Here is a 20,154-nt window from a genome sequence, read left to right as displayed (position 1 = left end):
TCGACTTCCCAATAAACTGCCAGAAGGGAGGCGAGAAGCCTGCCTATGCCTCTCTGTTCAGTCTTCTTGATCTCCGGCAGTGAAGGAGGCCTCTATATCCTAGACACAGAGAGGGAGTAGAGACAGACTGGAGGGATGTAAAGAGATGTGGCCTATTTCTGATGGGTGGGAATGACATGCAGTCCCTGGTCAGGATACCCACTAGTAAGGAAAATGTGAATCTTTGTCTCAAGCAGCTGACAGTGGGAGATTAGCTTTTCTCTTGTCTGTAGAGCACTTAGATGGGAAAAAAAATCAAAACATTGCATGATGCATAGGGTAGGTTTGGGAAGATGGTCAACTCATCCCCTTCTTACTGAGACATGATTTAGGCAAGATTGTATTGCCACTGTTTGCCTACAGCAAGGGGCTAGTCCCCTAAATATTTCCTAATATCAAACCACACTTTCCTTATTTTACTTGTCTCTTTAACATTTTTCTTGGCGCTTAAAAGAATCTTTACAGATTTGTAAAACAGGGTTGGAGAATTCGTGGTCACCTTGGTTAGGCAACTTACAGCCATGGAGTTCACATGGCAGCCTTGAGTCTGGCAAGCACCTTGCCTTCTTCTGCCCACGAGAAATGTCCTGTGCTTTCTGTCTGCTATGAATCCAAGGACTCTTCATTATAAGAAGATGGTTCATCATGACAAAACTGGAGTTGTGCAACCTTCTTAAGAATAAAACCTTAAGAAACAGCCCAATGCATTAACATCAATAGTACTGGATAATAGAAGAGCCTGTCACAGACAAGTGTCTCATCTGCAAAACACATCACCTTATTCCTGACACCAGCAAGAGGGACTTGAAATGCTGTACTTTTTACATGACCACCTTGTAATCATTTCCTCATGCAACCAAAGGCCATAGCCAATGGTGTTTTCAGTATGCATCTCTCCAGGTTACAAACTATGAAAACTTGTGTGATGAAATTCATATTGTACTCCCACCTTCGGAGTGAGTTTGATTGACTGAAAAGTGCTATGAATTTAAGTTCCTTATTTTCAATTCTTAAAAATATTGCTTTTGTGCCGGGCGGTGGTGGCGCACACCTTTAATCCCAGCACTCGGGAGGCAGAGGTAGGCGGATCTCTGTGAGTTCAAGACCAGCCTGGTCTACAGAGCTAGTTCCAGGACAGGCTCCAAAAACCACAGAGAAACCCTGTCTCAAAAAACCAAATATATATATATATATGTGTGTGTGTGTGTGTGTGTGTGTGTGTGTGTGTGTGTATATATATATATATATATTGCTTTTGTGATAGTTGTAGTGGTGTTGTAGAAATGTGTATATTATCTGTGCATTTACTTTTCTAGTTTTTTTTTTCTTTCTCCCTGGAAATACTTAGAATTTTCTCTCACTGGTATTATTAAAATTCTCTACAGTAGGTATGGATTCACCTTTTGCATGCCTGAGACTCTGAAACTGGCAAGCACAAGTTCACCTTTTATCTTTTCTCAATATTGGGTGTATTTAAATACTTCTTGTATTTTTTCTCTTTTCTCTCTTGCACTTCTAATGGATTTGTACAATTCTTTTCTGATCAGCATCTTTAGCAGTTATTTTATGTTTTCTATGGCTATGTAATATGTTTTCTGGGAGAATTTCTTAGTTAATTTTTAAAATCTTTTCTCTGCTTCATTATACAAGAATATGCCTCACTTTAATTCATTCTAAAAATTCAAAATAAAGAAAGAAATAAATGAACAACGAATTCTCCAATCTTGCCTTTCATGTTTTCCTGAACTTTTCCATTTGTCCTTTATTGAAGTTCAGGTTTTCACATCTATATCTGTTTCTCCTTTCCAGTCAAGCGCTCCAAGCAGTGGCCAAGCCTGCCAGTAAAAAAAGATTTACTCAGTGTGTGAGGACGTGGAGAAGTCCTTGGCTGGTGAGCACCAGCCTGGCTTTCTCTGGCAAGGCTACACTGAAGGCTACTGTCAACCAGAATATCATATTGACCAAAAGAGCTGGGAAAGAGCCATTAGAACTGGTGAAAATTATCTGTGGGTTTGTCTTCTTTTCATTTCTCTTTTAGTGTGAGAGAATATGCTTCTTCTTTTTAGGGTGACTATATTCTCCTAGTGACATGGAGAAAACATTTAGTATTTAAATGGGTTGATTGAATGAGGAAGAAAAGACAATAAAATGTAAGCAATAATATTTAGACTTTCTAGCAGTTTAATAAAACACATAAAAATTTCTTATTTCACATTTTAGAATTTTAAAAAATGTATAAATTTCTCATGCCTATGAAACATTTGGGAGAATGGTTACCTAGCATTCACAAAGTCCTAAGTGTGATTCACAGTACCTAATAAATTTGATGTGATGGTTGCTACCTATCATACCAGCATTTGGAAGTGGTAGTAGGGGGATGCTGAGTTCAAAACCATCCTTAGCTACATATGAGTCTGAGGCCAGCTTGTTCTTAAAACAAATACCAAAACTAAACAAATTTTCATTTTTTTCTATCACATATAAAATGTACCAGTCTTTTATACTATGCAGTGTGTGTGTGTGTGTGTGTGTGTGTGTGTGTGATAGAGACACAAAAGAAACAATGCATTAATAAAGGCATGATTTGTATAGTAAATGTTCCCCAAGCCCATGTTTAAATGTTTTATCTCTAGGATTATACTACTGAGATGTAATAGAACCTTTAAGACATGAGTTTGAGAGGTTTTGAGATAGTTAGAAGTATGATTTAGAAACTAATCATAAGCTCATAGTGTCTTCCAATGCTTTCCTTTGACTTCCTTGCTAGATGTCAGCAGTTTTGGTCTACTGCAAATGCACAATTATCACTACCTGAAATAATTAGGAAGTCTTGTTTCATGACTTCATGGCACTTCTGAGGTCAAACAATGTATAGTAGCATCTGAGTCCTTTCAAGGAGGCCTTAAATGCCAAGCCTTGGTTGTGAGGGAGAATTTGTGTGACAACATATGAACACTGGTGCATAGTTGGAGTCCCGTTTAAGAGGCAAAAATGGCTGTGTGGGCTGGGCAGTGGTGGTGCATGCCTTTAATCCCAGCACTGTGGAGGCAGAAACAGGCAGATCTTTTTGAATTTGAGGCCAGCCTGGTCTACAAGAACTAGTTCCAGGACAGGCTCCAAAGTCACAGAGAAACCCTGCCTCGATAAACCAAAAAATAAAAATGGCTGTAATTAAGAGGAGCTCATGTTTGGTACTCTAAATCTGGTCAAAATCCCACAGGCATGGAAGTAATAGACCTTAGGGATCTACTGTGAGAAAAGATGAGCCTCATTATCATGAAAAGTCCTAAGTTATTAAAACATTTTAAATGCCATATTCTGTGGGTCTTTGAAAGGTTTGAAGAATACTTGTTTATCTGAAATATATCTCTGTACATCTAGAAAACCTAAAAAACATGACTACAAGCTTGACTATTATAGCTGACTATCTATTATCCTGTGTTTCTTAGTTCTACTTTATATTTTAGATGAGCTGCACAAATACAATACCTATAAAAGGAGTAGAAATACATAAAACAAAATTGACCTAAAAGTTGTATTAATAAACCAAGATCCACAGCAATGCAAAGTATTCATCTCTATAGCATATCCTCCTTTAAACAAGCATTTATAAACAATATTTGGGAATTGGGGGGTAGTTCTCTTCAAACTGCCTTTTGATTTTTGCTGAGCAAAGTATTTTGGGGGTTCATGGAAACCTTTTAGGTGGTCTTGATCCATCATATGATATTAGTCTGGAAGGAATCCACAGGTTTTCATCCTCTGTGGAAACAAAAGCAGAACCTCTTTTCCAAAGATACATATCCCAAGAACCAAATGTTGAAGTCAAGATACCTTTAAAAATATATATATAATATATATTATTATTATATATAATATATATATATTAGTTTAGTTTAGTAGCCTGTATAATAAAAATGTGTCTCTGTACTTAGCTAATTCACAGTGAAAACAATTTAAAGAAAGCACAATAATATACATAATCCAGACTCTCTGTGTATCTTATGTGGCTTAATTTTTACTCCTTTAATCTATGACTATCTGTACTCTGTCTTTTTAAAGATTTTATTTTTAAAACAATTTACTTCCTTTTATAACTATTTATATTCTTTTTCTTCTCTCTCCCAAGCTCATGTACATTTATTCCATACTATGACTCATTCAGTGATCTTTTTCATCTGAATTTGCCTTTACTGGATATCTGTAATTATTTTCTGACCAGGAGCACTTTTAAAATGATAAGCACCTTTGTTATAGCAGCCCTGAATGCTGGCTCTACCTCTCTCTGCCTTTACATATGGCAGAGTTAGCTCCCCATCATCTCTGGAACTGCCAGGTGGGAGCCATTCTCACCACCTAAATTTTGGGTAGCACCATGCAGCATATAAACCCTTTTCATCCGAGTAAAAGCTAAATCTGCACAGCACAGCCTAGAAACATCTCTGTACAGATGAATGTGCCATGCTCTCCTACCTATGCTCTCCTATCAGACATGATCCACCATCTGTCCAAGTGGGAAGTACTGAGCTGTGGGCATGGTCTTAGCTACTTTCCTCCCAACCTCAGTGGGCCCACAAGCATCTGGACCCTAAGTGGGTGGTAGGCATCAGACCCAAACAATTGTTGGGCACCATTCTGTAAACAGAGGCAGCTTATTTGTTTTACAGCCACCCAGACCCTCCAAAAATTACACCAAAACTATATTAAATGTGATATTGTTTGGTCAATAGATTAAGAGTATATCTAGCTAGCTCTTACATCTTAAATTAATCCATTTCTATTACTTTATATTTTACCATGAGGCTCATGGTTTATGGGTAAGGTTCTCAGTCATCTATCTCCTTTAGTGGCTATATGGCTTCTCTCTGACTCTGCCTTCTTGTTTCCAGCATTCAGTTTAGTTTTCCTGCCTAGCTCTATTCTGTCCTGCCATAGGTCAAAGCAGTTTTATTCATTAGCCAATAAGAGCAACTCATATACAGAAGGACTTCCCACACCAAACTACTTGTGTGCTTTTGCAAAATCCATATTTTCGAACTATCTTCTAGGCATTGCTATGTATATGCATAAATAAGTGCACCCCTCATCCTTGGTCAAAGAAGTTTCTATTTTCAGTGAACAAGATACAGAGGCTCATAACTCATAAGAATGATATGAGGGACTATCCATTCTCAACCCTAAGTTAAATATCTATGTCACTTCCTCCAAGGCTCAAGGAACATTGCAAAAGGAGCACAGAAGTGTGAGAGAGTCAAACCATGGAAAAGAATGGTGTAAAATAACTTCTGACATAATACAACCATGATATCCATGAACTCACAACAGCAGTGGCTACCTGTACATCTGCATGACATCTTATATAGCTTTCCATCTTGGTCATGGGAGAGGGTCATAAAATCCCATCCTCCCCTGAGGATCCATAAGCATTCAAGGATTCCTGGGAGAAGGGGAGTATTGTTCCTTGGTGATGTATCAACTGATAAGTTGCCCTTGCTTGAGTGAGTAACCCCCATCCACTATCATTTAAGCAATTCTAATTAAATGCATCAGGCTTCGAAAAAGAAGCACGTTTGAAGTAGAAGGGAGATTTGCTGGTAAGAAAGGGTTCAGTGAAAGGAGGATGAGGGTAAGAAATGATAATGAAGATGAGTCATATGATCAAAGAATATTATAAGTTATGAACCTTTGAAATAATTAGTAAAATTCATAAAAGAAATATTATCAAATAATATCAAATAAATTATAGATAACTTTGCCTTACATAGTATCCTAAAATCATAATTTAAAAGATAGATTAAAATAGTTTCCCAGTTTGCATACATTTAGAATTATATAAATAATTATTAATTTTATATATGGAAAATTTGACTTTAACTTAGATTATTAACTCAGTTTGAGCTATAAACAGCAAATTAAAGCTTTAATTAAAGTACTTGTAACTCATAGGGACAGTTTAGTCCATATCAGTATCACACATATGGAAGATGCTCCATATGATTAAAAAATATTTTCTTGTCCTTACTGATGTTGTCATCACAACTGCTTAGCATAACACATTGCTAATGTATTTGGTGATGCTGAATTAAACAAATATCCTATCTTTGGTCATATAGAATTATGGCATATGACTGTACATACATACACATATACATGTATATAGGCAAATACAATAAATAGTACTAATGATAAAAAGCTATTTTCTAGCTATGTGTTTACTATACTATAGCTTTTCTCCATATTTTAGAATACATTGTTATTTATTTAAAATGTGTATTTAAATTCAGCATGTCACATTAAACCAGTAGCTGCCCGATATATCTAATGCCTACCAAATTTCTTGATTTTATTGAGAAGCCATATTGAATGCTGTATTGAACACTCTATGATTATGTAAATGTACTGTATGATACTCACACTATCAGGAAATTCTTTTAGGGTGTTCCTAACATGTGACCTTGCCCTTAAGCTACATATGACTGTATGTATCCAAAAACTAGGATTTCAGCCTAGTTCTCTTACTTTATCATTGGTGAAATATTCCTTAAACTACACATATTAAAAGCTCAAGGCAAGAGCTTCAAACAGCCCCCTCCAGGCAAGATATCTGACATGGAGGATGATTTCATGTGCAATGAGGAGGAGGACTATGACCTTGAGTACTCCAAAAATAGTGACTCTGAGCCCAAAGTGGATTTGGAAAATCAGTCCTATAATTCCAAAGCATTGAAAGAAGATGACCCAGAGGCAGCACTCAGCAGCTTCCAAAAAGTTTTGGAGCTTGAAGGTGAGAAAGGAGAATGGAGGTTCAAAGCATTGAAACAGATAATCAAAATTAACTTCAAGTTGACAAACTTTCCAGAAATGATAAACAGATATAAACAGCTCTTGGCCTATATTCAGAGTGCAGTCACCAAGAACTATTCTGAAAAGTCCATTAATTCTATCCTTGATTCTATCTCCATTTCTAAACAGAATTCTGACTTTTTATATCAGATGGGTTTACTGCAAGAATTTTATGAAACAATATTGTAAGCTTTGGAAGATGATAAGAATGATAGACTATGGTTTAAGACAAACACAAAGCTTGGAAAATTACATTTAGAACAGGAAGACTATGAAAAGCTTCAGAAAATTTTATGCCAGTTACCTCAGTCTTTTCAGACTCATGATGGAGAAGACCTGAAAAATGGTACCCAGTTATTAGAAGTCTATGCTTTGGAGATTCAAATGTATGGCACAGAAGAACAACAAAAAGCTGAAATCACTCTATGGGCAATCACTTCTCATCAAGACTTCTATCTCTCATCCACTGATCATGGGTGTCATCGGAGAATGCAGTGGTAAAATGCACTTGAGAGAAGGTGAATCTGAAACTTTCAAGTATTATGATGAATAAGGAAGCCCAAGACAAACAACTTGTTTAAAAATAGTTGGTTTTACAGACTATGCTAATGAAATCAGGAATAAATCCATTTCACTCATAGGAGGCCAAACCATATAAAAATCATCCAGAAATTCTAGCAATAACAAATTTAGTAAGTGCCTATCAGAATAATGACATCTCTGAATTTGAAAAGATTCTGAAAACAAATCACAGCAATATCATGGATGATCCATTCCTAAAAGAACACATTGAAGAGCTTTTATGAAACATCAGAACACAAGTGTTCATAAAGTTAATAAAGCCTTACACAAGAATACATATTCCTTTTATTTCTATGGAGCTAAATATAGACGCTGCTGATGTGGAAAGCCTGCTGGCGCTGTGCATACTGGATAACACTATTCATGGTCGAACTGATCTAGCCAATCAGCTCCTTTAACTGGATCTTCAGAAGAGGGGTGGTGCCCGATATACTGCACTAGATAAATGGACCAACCAGCTAAATTGTCTGAACCAGGCTTAACGGAGAGCAAGCTCTGCAGGCTAGCTTAAGGCATCAGTGCAGAGATGTGATCCTTATGGGCAGGAAAGGCAGAACTCCTGTGGGTTGGTATGTCCTGAAAGTGGTTGGAGTTATGGCAGAAGTGCTTTTTTGATCAACTGGTTTGTGTTTTGCTGCTGCATTTATCCCAAGAAAAACAGCTTTAATCTCCAGAAGAAAACCAAAACACCCTGGGATTTATGCTGTGTTGACATCTTGCACTAAACATACAACACTGTAGTAATCTGTCATGGGCAACATGACCAGAATGAAGATTTTTGTCATGATTTTAAGCACACTGACAAGCTACTGTTGGTTAAATTTAAACATGTTGTTCCTTGCAGAAATTCTTTCAGAAATAACCTGCAATCACTTGAAATTCATACCCTTCTGAGCCCTTCCTTTTCTCATGTATAAATGAAAACATTTGCTGCATTTTGCAAAATGTCAATTCTCTAAAAACGTGTCCGTCTATTTTTGCCCTTGCAGCTAGTAAAGGTTAGATGAACCATGGCACACTGTTACCTAGGGCTCAAGCAGCAAAATAAACAGTGCAGCTCAGAAAAAAAAACAAACCAACAACAACAAAAAAAAACCAAAAGAGCTTCGAGCAGAAGCCAGCAGAGAAATGATGATGACTAGCGTGTTTCATTTTTCTTACCTGACTCACATTCTTCTCTAGCTCAAGCCTACCTGCTTGCAGATTGCACCACCCATGGTGTACTGGACCTTCCTGTATCAATTAGCAATCAAGAAAATGCACAACAAACATGCTCTCAGGTAATTCTGGTGCGGGAAGTTCCTCAATAGACATTCCTTCTTCCCAGGTGACTATTTTCTATCAAGTGAGAAAAGATGAACCATTAACAAAAGATTCCTTTTCAGTTTGAGTAGGCCTTGAGATAATATCATAATACTTATTTGGGCCCTCTAAACCAACAACTCTAAACTTCTTTGACTTGAAACAACAAAATTGACATCTGTTTCTCAAAAACCCATAAAAGGCACTGACTGCAATTCTGATCTTGGCTCCATGGTATCTACTGTTTCAGCTTGAAGACTCTAAGCCTGAAGTCTAGACCACAAAAGAATAAAGTAGAAAAAGGTTTTAAATTATTTCACTCAACTAGCTAGCAATTTGATGCTGGTACTGGGAAATGGGTCCATTTAGTACTTTCTTGTGTAAATCTCTCAATAGATATGCTTGAGTATCTCATGAGATCATATCACCTCTGTACTTATTTAAACATGTCTAAGAAAATTTAAAATACTATCCATTGTTTAGCATTTGAAGTTACATGCTATAATTTCTGTCATAATATATTGGTCCTTGGGGCAGGTTGAATGTAATTGACCCCCATAATCTCATAGGATCGGTGGCTTTGTTCAAATGGATATGGCTTTGTTGGAGGAAGTGTGCCAATGTGGAACTGGGCTTTGAGGATTCCTATGCTCAGGATACTACCCAATGTCTCAGTCAACTTCCTGTTTTCTACAAACCAACATGTAGCCAGCATCACATCTGCCTACACACCACTATGCTTTCCACCATGTTTATAATGGACAAAACCTCTGAAACTATAAGTTTGCCACCCCAAGTTTATGTTTTCTTTATAAGAGTAACTATGGTCATAATGTCTCTTCACAGCAATAGAAGCCCTAATTAACACAGAAGTTGGTACCATGGACTTGGTGACCAGAATTTTGTTTGGAGGAATGTGGACTTTGATACTTTGGGTTATAAAAGGAGTAGGATGCTTTCAGCACTGCTTAATGGGCCATTATGGTAAGAGCATGAAAGACATTGTCATTGAATGTGGTTTGATCAACTCTGGGGGGCTGTCTTAAGAGGATCCAAAAAAGAAAAATTTTAGTATATTGCCTAGAGATCCTTCCTATGATATTTTGGTAAAGAAAGTTGCTCTCCTTTTTGTCCTTGTCTGAAAAGTATGCCTGACTCTAAAGTGAAGAATTTTGTATTAATTATTTGGGCAGAGAAAATCTCAAAACAGTCTAATATAGACTCTCACATGCAGTTATCAGTGACAACTCTAATAAAGATTTATAATGAAAAGGAGCAAGTTGAGAAAAGAAAAATGAAAAATGTACAATTTGAGGAGAAAAGGAGCACCAGGGAGTGGAATGGAACGAAGTCCTGTGTTCAAGGAGATAAGCTGATTAAGAAATGGAAAAAGGGAATAGTGACCTCATCAGGGTAAGGTCACACCCAGTGAAGTTTCCATCTTGTGAATTACAGAAAAGTTTAGGACCACATGTGGTGGTGCATGCCTTTAAACCCAGCACTGAAAAGACAGAGGCCAGTGGTACTCTGAGTTTGGGTCACTCTGGTTTACAGAGCAATTAGGGCAGCCAAGCTTAGACAGTAAAGGACAGAAACATAGTGAAAATTGAATGAGGGGGCCAGGTTCTGGCCCCAGAAAGTAACAGAACTTGGCATTTTCAGCCACGTGGTTCTGGCTTTAGAGTTAAGAATAGAAGAACAGGTTATGGGATTTGCCTCAGTGCCTGAAGAAAACCGCTAAGGCCAGACATGTGTCAGGGGTGTTCCTGAAAGGAGGTCTCATAGAGAGCCCATTACGTGAAGCTGTGAAGTTGAAGCCTGGATTGCCTTGGAGAACCCAAGATGTCAGAGATGCCAGAATCATGGGATATCTGCCAAGAAGAGTTACTAACAGAAAGTGGAACCAAGCCAAGATAAAGAAGTGTGTTGCTGTCAACAAAGCTGAATGCAGTTTGTACAGGTTGTTTTCAGTCTGGCTTTGTTCCAATATTTCATCACTATGCTTCTTTCTCTTCATTTTGGAATCAATTATATACTGTGCCATTATACATTGGAAGTTTGTGATCTGCTTTCTGATTTTGATTTTTACAGGTGACTACAGTTAAGAGATTACATAAATTTCAGAAGAGACTTTGAATTTTAAACATATTGAGAGTGTGGTTTACTAGAGGTACTTTCTAAGTTGGACTAAATGAATTTTGCATTATCATATTGTTACAAGCTTATGCAGACCAGGGAGTAGAATTTGGTAGTTTAAATGTAATTGGCCCCATAATCTTATAGGGAGTGACACTACTAGGAGCTCTTGCTAATAAAACTTTCATCATGTATTCTTTGATTTTTTTAAATTTTTTTGTTCTCATAGGTTACACTTCCTTTTCTATTAAATAACTGTCATGAATTACTTCTAGTTACAGTCATAATTAAATAGCTTAGTATGGAATAATCTTGTAGAACACACAAGCACACACACAGAAAGAGGTCATGGAGAGAGAGAGGAAGAGATGGTGAGAGAGAGAGAGAGAGAGAGAGAGAGAGAGAAGAAATATGTATTTTTGTCTTTGGAAACAGAAGTTGAATAAGTTACTTTCCTTTGCAGAAATAAAAAAAAAATACCCAGACACAAGTAACTTCAAGGAGGAGGAGTTTGCTTTTGCTTAGAGTTCAAGAGTACATTCATCATGGTGGCAGAAGCTAAGCATTTCTATCTGTAATTAGGAAGTAGAAAATTATAACACTTTATACAGTTCACTTTCTCCATTTGTTAAATCTGGGAATCCAGGCTATGAAGTGGCCCTGGCCACATTTGGGAGGAGGGTATATTTCTATTTTCATTTCCCTAATATAGATAATTCCACACAGGTTTGCCCAGCAATGTATCTCTCCAGTGATACTAGATCTTAGAAAGTTGAAAACTATTAGCTCTGAGGACAGGGAAGTATGCAATGTGAACTTTTGTGCTAGCCTTTTCCAAATCTCAGAAGGGAGGAGAGAGCATAATTGGGAAGTGGGAGCTTACTCTCCTGAGCAACACCAGGCCAGATTATGGGGTGCTACTCTCAAGTTCAGCGGAGGAGTACTTGCTTTCTGCCTTCCAAGGCCTAGGTCTGAGCCTCAACCAAAAGAGGGCAGACTATGGAAGGAAAAGTTGAAGAGAAAAAGCAAGAAATAAATTATACTTCAGTCATCAGTTTGGTTAGTCATGAAATTTAAAAGCCTCTAATAAACACATGTTCCTTTCAGAGGAGCAAACTTAGTTCCGACTGAAAGTTCCTAGCTACTGCAAAGGCAGAAAAAAAATGTCTGATCTTCAAAAAGAAAACAATTCATCTAGACTTTTCCAGAAAAATAGTTCCTGAAAAATGAAACAATATAAGGGTTGGAATATAAAGAAGAATGTCATGAGACATTTGCTCTTGACAAACTAAGCTTGTGGTACACATGGATTCAACAGTGTCTGTGGCCATTTACATATTACCTGTATACGATCAAACCAGTCATAATTCCAGAATAAAATGGTGTGTATGTGGCCACTGAGGCTCCGCTTCCGGCTGAGGAGGACTTGGAGTTGATAATCGCCTGCAGAGGAAGAGCCATTTCCTCTGCGGTGGTGATGACTAGTAGGCTGCCCATGGCCAAGTAGATGACACCATATGGGTGTAGATACTGTCAACACTAATTTGACTAAGTGCATTAAAATTGTAAAAGAATAAGCATTTTTAAAGAAATAAAAATATAGATTCTTTAGATAAATAAAAGCTGAACAAACTGAAGAATATTAAGTATACATTACAAGGGCTGTGTTGGCTTCAAGTAACAAATAAATACAGCATCTTATGGAAATTCAGAACTTTAGGGCATAAAGACAAATGTTGGACAGATAACTAATAGTAAATAATCTCTGAACACACACACACACACACACACACACACACACAATACTTGACAGAAGTTTTCCAAATTTGAAAGAATGCATGGAGGCCTTCACAGTATGATGCTCTACAGAGGATAAGAAAGAGGGAGCTACTTTCCCAGATGGGGTGGAGAACAATGGATTATCGGAAAATAACTTATTTGGCAAAAATCTGCATATTTGAATCAGGTCACTAAGCATCCAGTTCATTTATTTCCTGGTTGTCTAATTCTAATCATTATATTTATGCTGTTTGTAATCTAGCTACTTACATGATACTTTCTGGATGTATAAAGATGCATTAAAAATATCTATGCACCTAGATAGTAAAATTCAGTCTTAGCTAATTTTTCTGACTTTAACTTTGATAATTTAAAAAAATAGGATTCAGAATTTCAGAATATTATTTGTGATTAGTCTCAGTTCTACATGAGCTTGACAAAGTACGTACATCTTCAATCTTTTACATTTGCAGCTGAGTGAATTAATGACAATTTAGAGGAATTTAGACATTTATATAGTAGACTAAGACTCTATAAATAATAGAACTTTAAGTACATACACCTGAACTGTCACATCCAAAGAAGAAGTCCAACTATCCTCCTCAACATCTTTGTTGACGATAGCCCATATAAGTTGGCCCGTGTGGGATGAACAGTAGTTTTCAGGCTGTGCCATGCTCTGCATGACTATTTTGTAAAGAGCATTTGGTTCTAGTTTGAGTGGAAATGTCAAGGCAGGATTACTCTGTGCCTCGTTGTGCATGTAAACTCAGCTACTCAGCACCATCCCTGAGATACAGACTCATAAAATCTTATGACTATAAATGGAAACGTACCTACCCATAAACTTATCAAAATAGATTAGGAACACATGAGTACATGGACATATTGAAAACAAATTAGAGAACCCAAGTCCAAGAACTTTACCAGGCACATCAGACAGGAAAATGGAACAACACTCTCACTTGGACCCTATAAAGAGAATACCTAACACTGATGGTGATGTCCTCTCTACAGAGCTATCATCTGACCCTCTGTGATCATCAAGGGACGAAGAGTCATAAAACTCCTGGATGTTCAGGGACATCAGTTAAGTTTGGCCACACTGATGATAAATCCACTCAGTTAGACTCTGTCCGTCATTTCATTGTCTGTTCTCTGAACAAGCTCTGTAACTTGCCCCTGTGTCCCATGACACTACTCTGAATCTCCACAGATGACTTTGATGTGAAGGCCAGGCTCAACTCTGTGACCTCATAGGCTTGTTTATGCTGCAGTGTATCCAGAAGCTGTCCAGCTATGCAGCTGTGTCCTTTATCCAAATGACTCTCCCAACAACTGTATCAGTTCTCTGCCTCTGCCTGCAGTAAGGCAGGATTCCAAAATTTGTGGGGCTTTGTTCAATTAAAGACATGTAAAAAGCTAGGAGATAATTTTCAATCCATATATTTTAGATGGTATTATCATAAGTATTTCTTTCTATTGATCATCTCACAAGTGCTATAGCAAGAAGAATATTGGGAGCAAAAGTTCTACTATTTAGAAGTTACATAGCTTTAAAATCTTTTGCTCTTTTCTGTATGATAATTTGTAACTTACTTTAAGATTTCTGGGTATTCTTTCAAAATAAAACTGTCATTACTTGTTGACTGCAAATGAACATTCACATCTCAACAAATTGAAAATACACAATTTGTTACATATTTATTCCTGTATGTAGACATCTGGGGTGTGTGTGTGTGTGTGTGTGTGTGTGTGTGTGTGTGTGTATGTATGTATGTGGGTGTGTGTGCTCAGCAAAGCAGAGTGAAGAGCCAAAGATCAATACTGTGTAGTCTTCCTGAATTACTCTTCCAATTTATTTCTGAGACAAGGCCAGTCACTGAATGTAGAGAGCACTGGTTCAGATAAACTGGAAGACCACTGAAGCCTCAGATTCATGCAGCCCCACACTTCAGCACAGGGCTTACATTCATGTGCTACCATACCTGACTTTTATGTTGGCTTTGGAGGTCTGAACTCAGGTTTTCATGCTTTCCAATCAAGTACATTACCTGCTGAACAATTTACGCTGCCCTGTAGTCATTTTGAGTTAACCACTCTCTTTTCTAACCAGAAAGAAAGCTGTACTTCATACCAAGATAATCAATGAAGTTTTATAAGGTAAATTTCAAGTATATTCCTCAAATTTCAAGCATTTATTTCATATACATCATTCACGGTTTATATACTTATAAATATACACAATTTATATATTATAAATAAGTATATAATAAGGATGTTAAATGAAGATTGATTTTATATTAGCATTTAAGTTAGTGTTGATTATGTGTTCCATATGAAGAATTTGCAGATCCTTTTACTTTGAGACTTATAATACAGTTCAAAACTATAACTCCTGATTAGAGAAAGGAACTGCCTTATTCAGGGATGGGCTGTCACCTAAGAGTATATTTCTCTTGTGATCTCCTATCACTCTACACTGTGGAGTGTACGGGAGACATATTGAGCTCCCAAGGAGTCTGACAACTGTAGCATATATGCAGAGTGCCTAGGTCAGTCTCATAAGGTTCCCTGGTTGTCAGTTCAGTCTCTGTGACTCCTATGAGCCCAGGTTAGTTAATTGTGTGAGTCTTCCCATGGTGCCCTTGACCCCTTTGGCTGTTAAACTTCCTTTTCCTCTTCTCCAGGCTTCCTGAACTCTCTCTAATGTTTGTCTTTGGGTCTCTGCATCTGTCTCCATCAGTTGCTAGATGACACCTCTGTGGTGACAATTGTGCCAGGTACAGTCTGGTCCCAGCAGATGGCAAGTTCAGGCTACTTGTCTGCTATTGCTAGGAGTCTAAACTGGGGCCCTTCCCATAGACTCCTGGAAGATTCTATTGGGCCAGGCTTCTGCCAGATCCCCAAATGCCCCTCCACGGCAGTCTCCCTTAGCACTGTCTCCCTCCATGTCCCCTCATCCTGAGCTCTCACGTTTCCATCACCACCTGTCCTCAGACCACTCATGAAATCTCTTCTATTGCCCCTTTCCAGGGAGGTCTGGGAGTCTCCCCATGGATTATCCTTGTTCCCTAGTCTTGCTGGGTCTGTGAATTGTGTATTCTATCATATTGTCTGCAAATAATGGTACTTTGATTTCTTCCTTTTCTGATTTGTATCCCCTTGATCTCCTTTTGTTGTCTTATTTCTCTCACTATAACTTCAAGTACTATATTGAATAGGTATGGAGAGGGCGGACAAGACCTTGTCTTGTTCCTGATTTTAGTAGAACTGCTTTGAGTTTCTCCCTATTTAACTTGCTGTTGGCTTGCTGTATATTGATTTTATTATGTTTAGGTTTGCCCCTTGTATCCCTGATCTCTCTAAGACCTTTATCATGAAGGGGTGTTGGGTTTTATAAGAGGGTTTTTCAGCATGTAACCAGATTATCATGTGGATTTTTTCTTTCAGTTTGTTTATAAGATTAATTACATTGACAGATTTTCATATGTTGAACCATTCTTTCCTCTCTGGAATGAACCCTACTTGATCATGGTGGATGATCTTTTTGATGTGTTCTGGGATATAGTTTGTGAGGATTTTACTGAGTACAATGTTCACGAGTGAAGTTTGTCTGTAATTTTCTTTCCTTGTTGAGTCTTTGTGTGGTTTGGGTATCAGGGTGACTATGGCCTCATATAAAGAATTTGGAATATTCCTTCTGTTTATATTTTGAGGAATAATTTGGAGAGTATTGGTTTTATCTCTTCTTTGAAAGTCTGGTAGAAGTTTTCACTAAAACCCTATGACTCTACTTTTTTTTTTGGTTGGGAGACTTTTAATGACTGCTTCTATTCATTTAGCTGTTATCAGTTTACTTAAATTGTTTATCTGACCCTGATTTAACTTAGGTAAGTGAAATCTATTAAGCAATTTGTCCATTTCTTATAGATTTTCCAATTTTGTGGAATACAAAATTTTGAAGTATGACCTAATCATTCTCTGCCTTTACTCTGAGTCTATACTTATGTCCCCCTTTTCATTTCTCATTTTATTTTGATTTAGATATTTTTTCTTTCTTTTAAGCTAGTTTGAATAAGGGTTTATCTATTTTGTTAATTTTCTTGAAGACCCAACTCTTTGTTTCATTGATTTTTTTTTGTTCTTTGTTTGTATTTCATTGAGTTTAGCCCCCACTTTTATTACTACTTGCCATTTACTCTTCATGTATATATGCTTCTTTTTGTTCTAGACCTTTCAGGTAAGTTGTTAAGCTGCTATTTTGGTATTTTTTTCTAAATTATTCATGATTGCTCTTAGTTCTATGAACTTTTTTCTTAGCACCAACTTCATTGTGTCCAGTAAGTTTGTGTATGGTGTGTATTCATTTTCATTGAATTCTATGAAGTCTTTAACTTCTCTGTTTCTTCTTTGATCCAGTGGTAGTCTGTAGAGAGTTATTCAGTTTCTATGAACTTGTTGGTTGTCTGTTGTTTCTGTTATTGTTGAAGTCCAGCTTTAATCCATGCTGGTCTGATAAGATACTAGAGGTTATTTCATGTCTAACCATTTCTAAGGAAGTGGTGGACATTTTGCATTCAAATATTATTCAAACACAAGCTTGGCATGTATTTTTTAATCATACATGAAACACCAAATGGTCATCCCTGAAAATATACATGCATGCAACATAATGTAGAACATGTGGGCTGTACTTAAGAATGCATATGAACAACACTTAGTGAAAAAAGAAGCCATGCATTTGAAAGAGAGCAAGGAGGACTATATGGGAGGGTTTGAAGCAGTGTTTCTCAATCTGTGGGTCACAACCCCTTTGTGGTCAAAAGACACTTTCACGGGGGTCACCTAAGACTATCATAAAACACATTTATTTACATTATAACTTATATCAGTAGGTAAATTAGTTCTTAAGTAGGAACAAAAATATGTTATGGTTGGAAGTCATCACAATATTAAGAACTGTATTGAATGTTCCCATCATTAGAAAGGTTGAGAAACATTGGTTTAAAGGGAGAAAGGGGAAGAGGAAAATGATAAAATTATATTATAATCTCAAAAGCATAAAAAAATAATTTAAGAAAAGAATGGAAAGGGAGAATGATATAACAGAATGAAGAACTTCCATTATATAAGCACAAAGTGGATTAAAACTATTGTGTTTGGTTAGCACAAAATTTCTAGGAAAGAAGTCATACATTGCCGGTAAAGAATGATATTGGAGAGCTGTTCTGAGTCTGTAAGCAAATATATTGCATTGTTTTCTAAGTTACATTTTTGTTCTATAGATAAGAGGTACCATTAATGAATTTTGACATGTAAATTTCCTAAGATATAAGTGCAAATTATCATAAAAAATAACCCAGCTATAATGTAGAAATGAACTTGAAGGAGCAAGGTTAGTAGATATTTGACTCAAATGAGTATTTGACATAAACCAAATGAAAAAGGCTAAGGACTTAGTTGAGTTGAGCCTGTAGCACTCATGGTGGGGAAGAGAATATGGGTTAGAGAAAGTCATCACAAATTTGTTACCAAATGTAAACAAAGAAAGGTAATCCAGAACTATTTTAAGTTTGTGGCTGCATGAAGGGGTTACTTTGAAATTATAAATGCTATATAAACTGAAAGCATATTTGATAACGAAGAAGTCATTAACTTTAAGAAGCTTGTTTAAAAACCATGTATGAGTGAGTATATGTGATCATTGTCTTTCTGTGTCTGGGTTACCTCATTCAAAATAATATTTTCTAGCTCCATCCATTTTCCTGCAAAATTCAAGATGCCATTATTTTTTTCTGCTGTGTAGTACTCCATTGTGTAAATGTGCCACATTTTCCTTATCAATTCTTTGGTCGAGGGGCATTTAGGTTGTTTCCAGGTTCTGGCTATAACAAACAAATCTGCTGTGAATGAACATAGTTGAACACAAAGCAAAGAAAGTCAGCCTACAAACCATAATCCCCCAAAATTTAGACAACAATGAGGACACTAAGAGAGACTTATATAGATCTAATCTCCATTGGAAGTAGAAAAAGACAAGATCTCCTGGGTAAATTGGGAGCATTGGGACCTTGGGGGAGGGTTGGAAGGGGTAAGGGAGAGGCAGAGAGGGGGACAGAGAAAAATGTTGAGCTCAATAAAATCAATAAAAAAAATTTTAAGACCCTTGAACTGAATGTACGCAATCTGTAACTGATGTTCATACTGGTACTCCAAATACGAATAAAGATAACAGGATTTGGATGTCATTCTGCGTGAATGGTAAAACCCAGTCAGAACTTGTTCTTCTGTCTCCACTGGCAAGCAGCTGAGTTGAAGGGTGATTATCAGTTCTTCAGAATTAAATCAAAGTAATTCCCCCCAAGAACATCTTTCCCCCTGGAAACTGATAGTATTTGCTTGGAGGTATATTGATACCCATTTTTTCTTCCTAGTTACCTGGAAAGAACATTTCTGGAAAATTAAGATTTTCATGGTAAATAAAGAGATACATTTCTGAAAAACACTTTTTCAGTTCATAAGAGTAATTTTATTTCTTTCTTGATATAGATATGAATAATTTGCATTAGTATAGATTTTGCTTTATTGATAGAGATTTAAGGTCAATTTTGTTATATGTATATGTGTTTCTGATCTTGATTAAGGTATTGTGATTGTGTAACGCCTTTCTTTTTTGTTTAAACAGAAAAAGAGGAAGTGATGTGGGAGTGTCATATATCAATCTGTTGATTTCATTGATTAAGCAATAAAGAAACTGCTAGGCCCATTTGATAGGCCAACCCTTAGGTAGGCGGAGTAAACAGAACAGAATGCTGGGAGAAAGAAGCTGAGTCAGGGAGTCGCCATGGTTCTCCCACTCCAGACAGATGCAGGTTAAGATCATTCCTGGTAAGCCAGCTCATGGGCTACATACATTTTTAGAAATGGGCTAGTCCAGGTGCGAGAGTTAGCTTAGAAAAGGCTAGATATAATGGGCCAAGTGGTATTTAAAAGAATACAGTTTCCGTGTAATTATTTCGGGTAAAGCTAGCAGTGGGGGCGGCCGGGTGCCGGGGACGCAGCCCGCCGCCCTTGTTTCAACACTTTCTTTTTCTTTTTTTTTTTGTTTTTTTACAACAGTATTTTTCTGAAGCTTTGGAGCCTGTCCTGGAACTATCTCTTATAGACCAGGCTGGCCTCAAACTCACAGAGATTTACCTGCTTCTGCCTCCCAAGTATTGGGATTAAGGGTGTGCACCACTACTGGTCAGCTTCATCAGAGTAATTTTCCTTAGCCAAAATAACTCCAGGAATATGTTAAATTGTTCTGTTACTACATTAAGTATAAGATCACAAGGTTACTCATTACTATTTATAATATTTAAAAAGTATCAAACATTTGAAATTAGGTAAATTCATACAAGACTCATAAACATTTTTATCATTGAAGATACTCTTATGAGATATAAGTATTGATCTATGTTATCAAAT

General features: G+C 36.9%; 1 pseudogene; it reads left to right on the top strand.

Moving 5' to 3' along the window:
• The first annotated feature begins 6,645 nt into the window (after nt 1-6,645).
• On the top strand, nt 6,646-7,946 carry LOC121458548 (annotated as a pseudogene).
• The last annotated feature ends 12,208 nt before the right edge of the window (nt 7,947-20,154 follow it).

The sequence above is a fragment of the Microtus oregoni genome, unplaced genomic scaffold (assembly GCF_018167655.1).
Source record: "Microtus oregoni isolate MIOR12 unplaced genomic scaffold, Mior012 000017F_ref0000208, whole genome shotgun sequence".
NCBI lineage: Eukaryota > Metazoa > Chordata > Mammalia > Rodentia > Cricetidae > Microtus > Microtus oregoni.
Note: the sequence above shows the minus strand (reverse complement) of the source record. Positions and strands in the feature narration are given on the sequence as shown.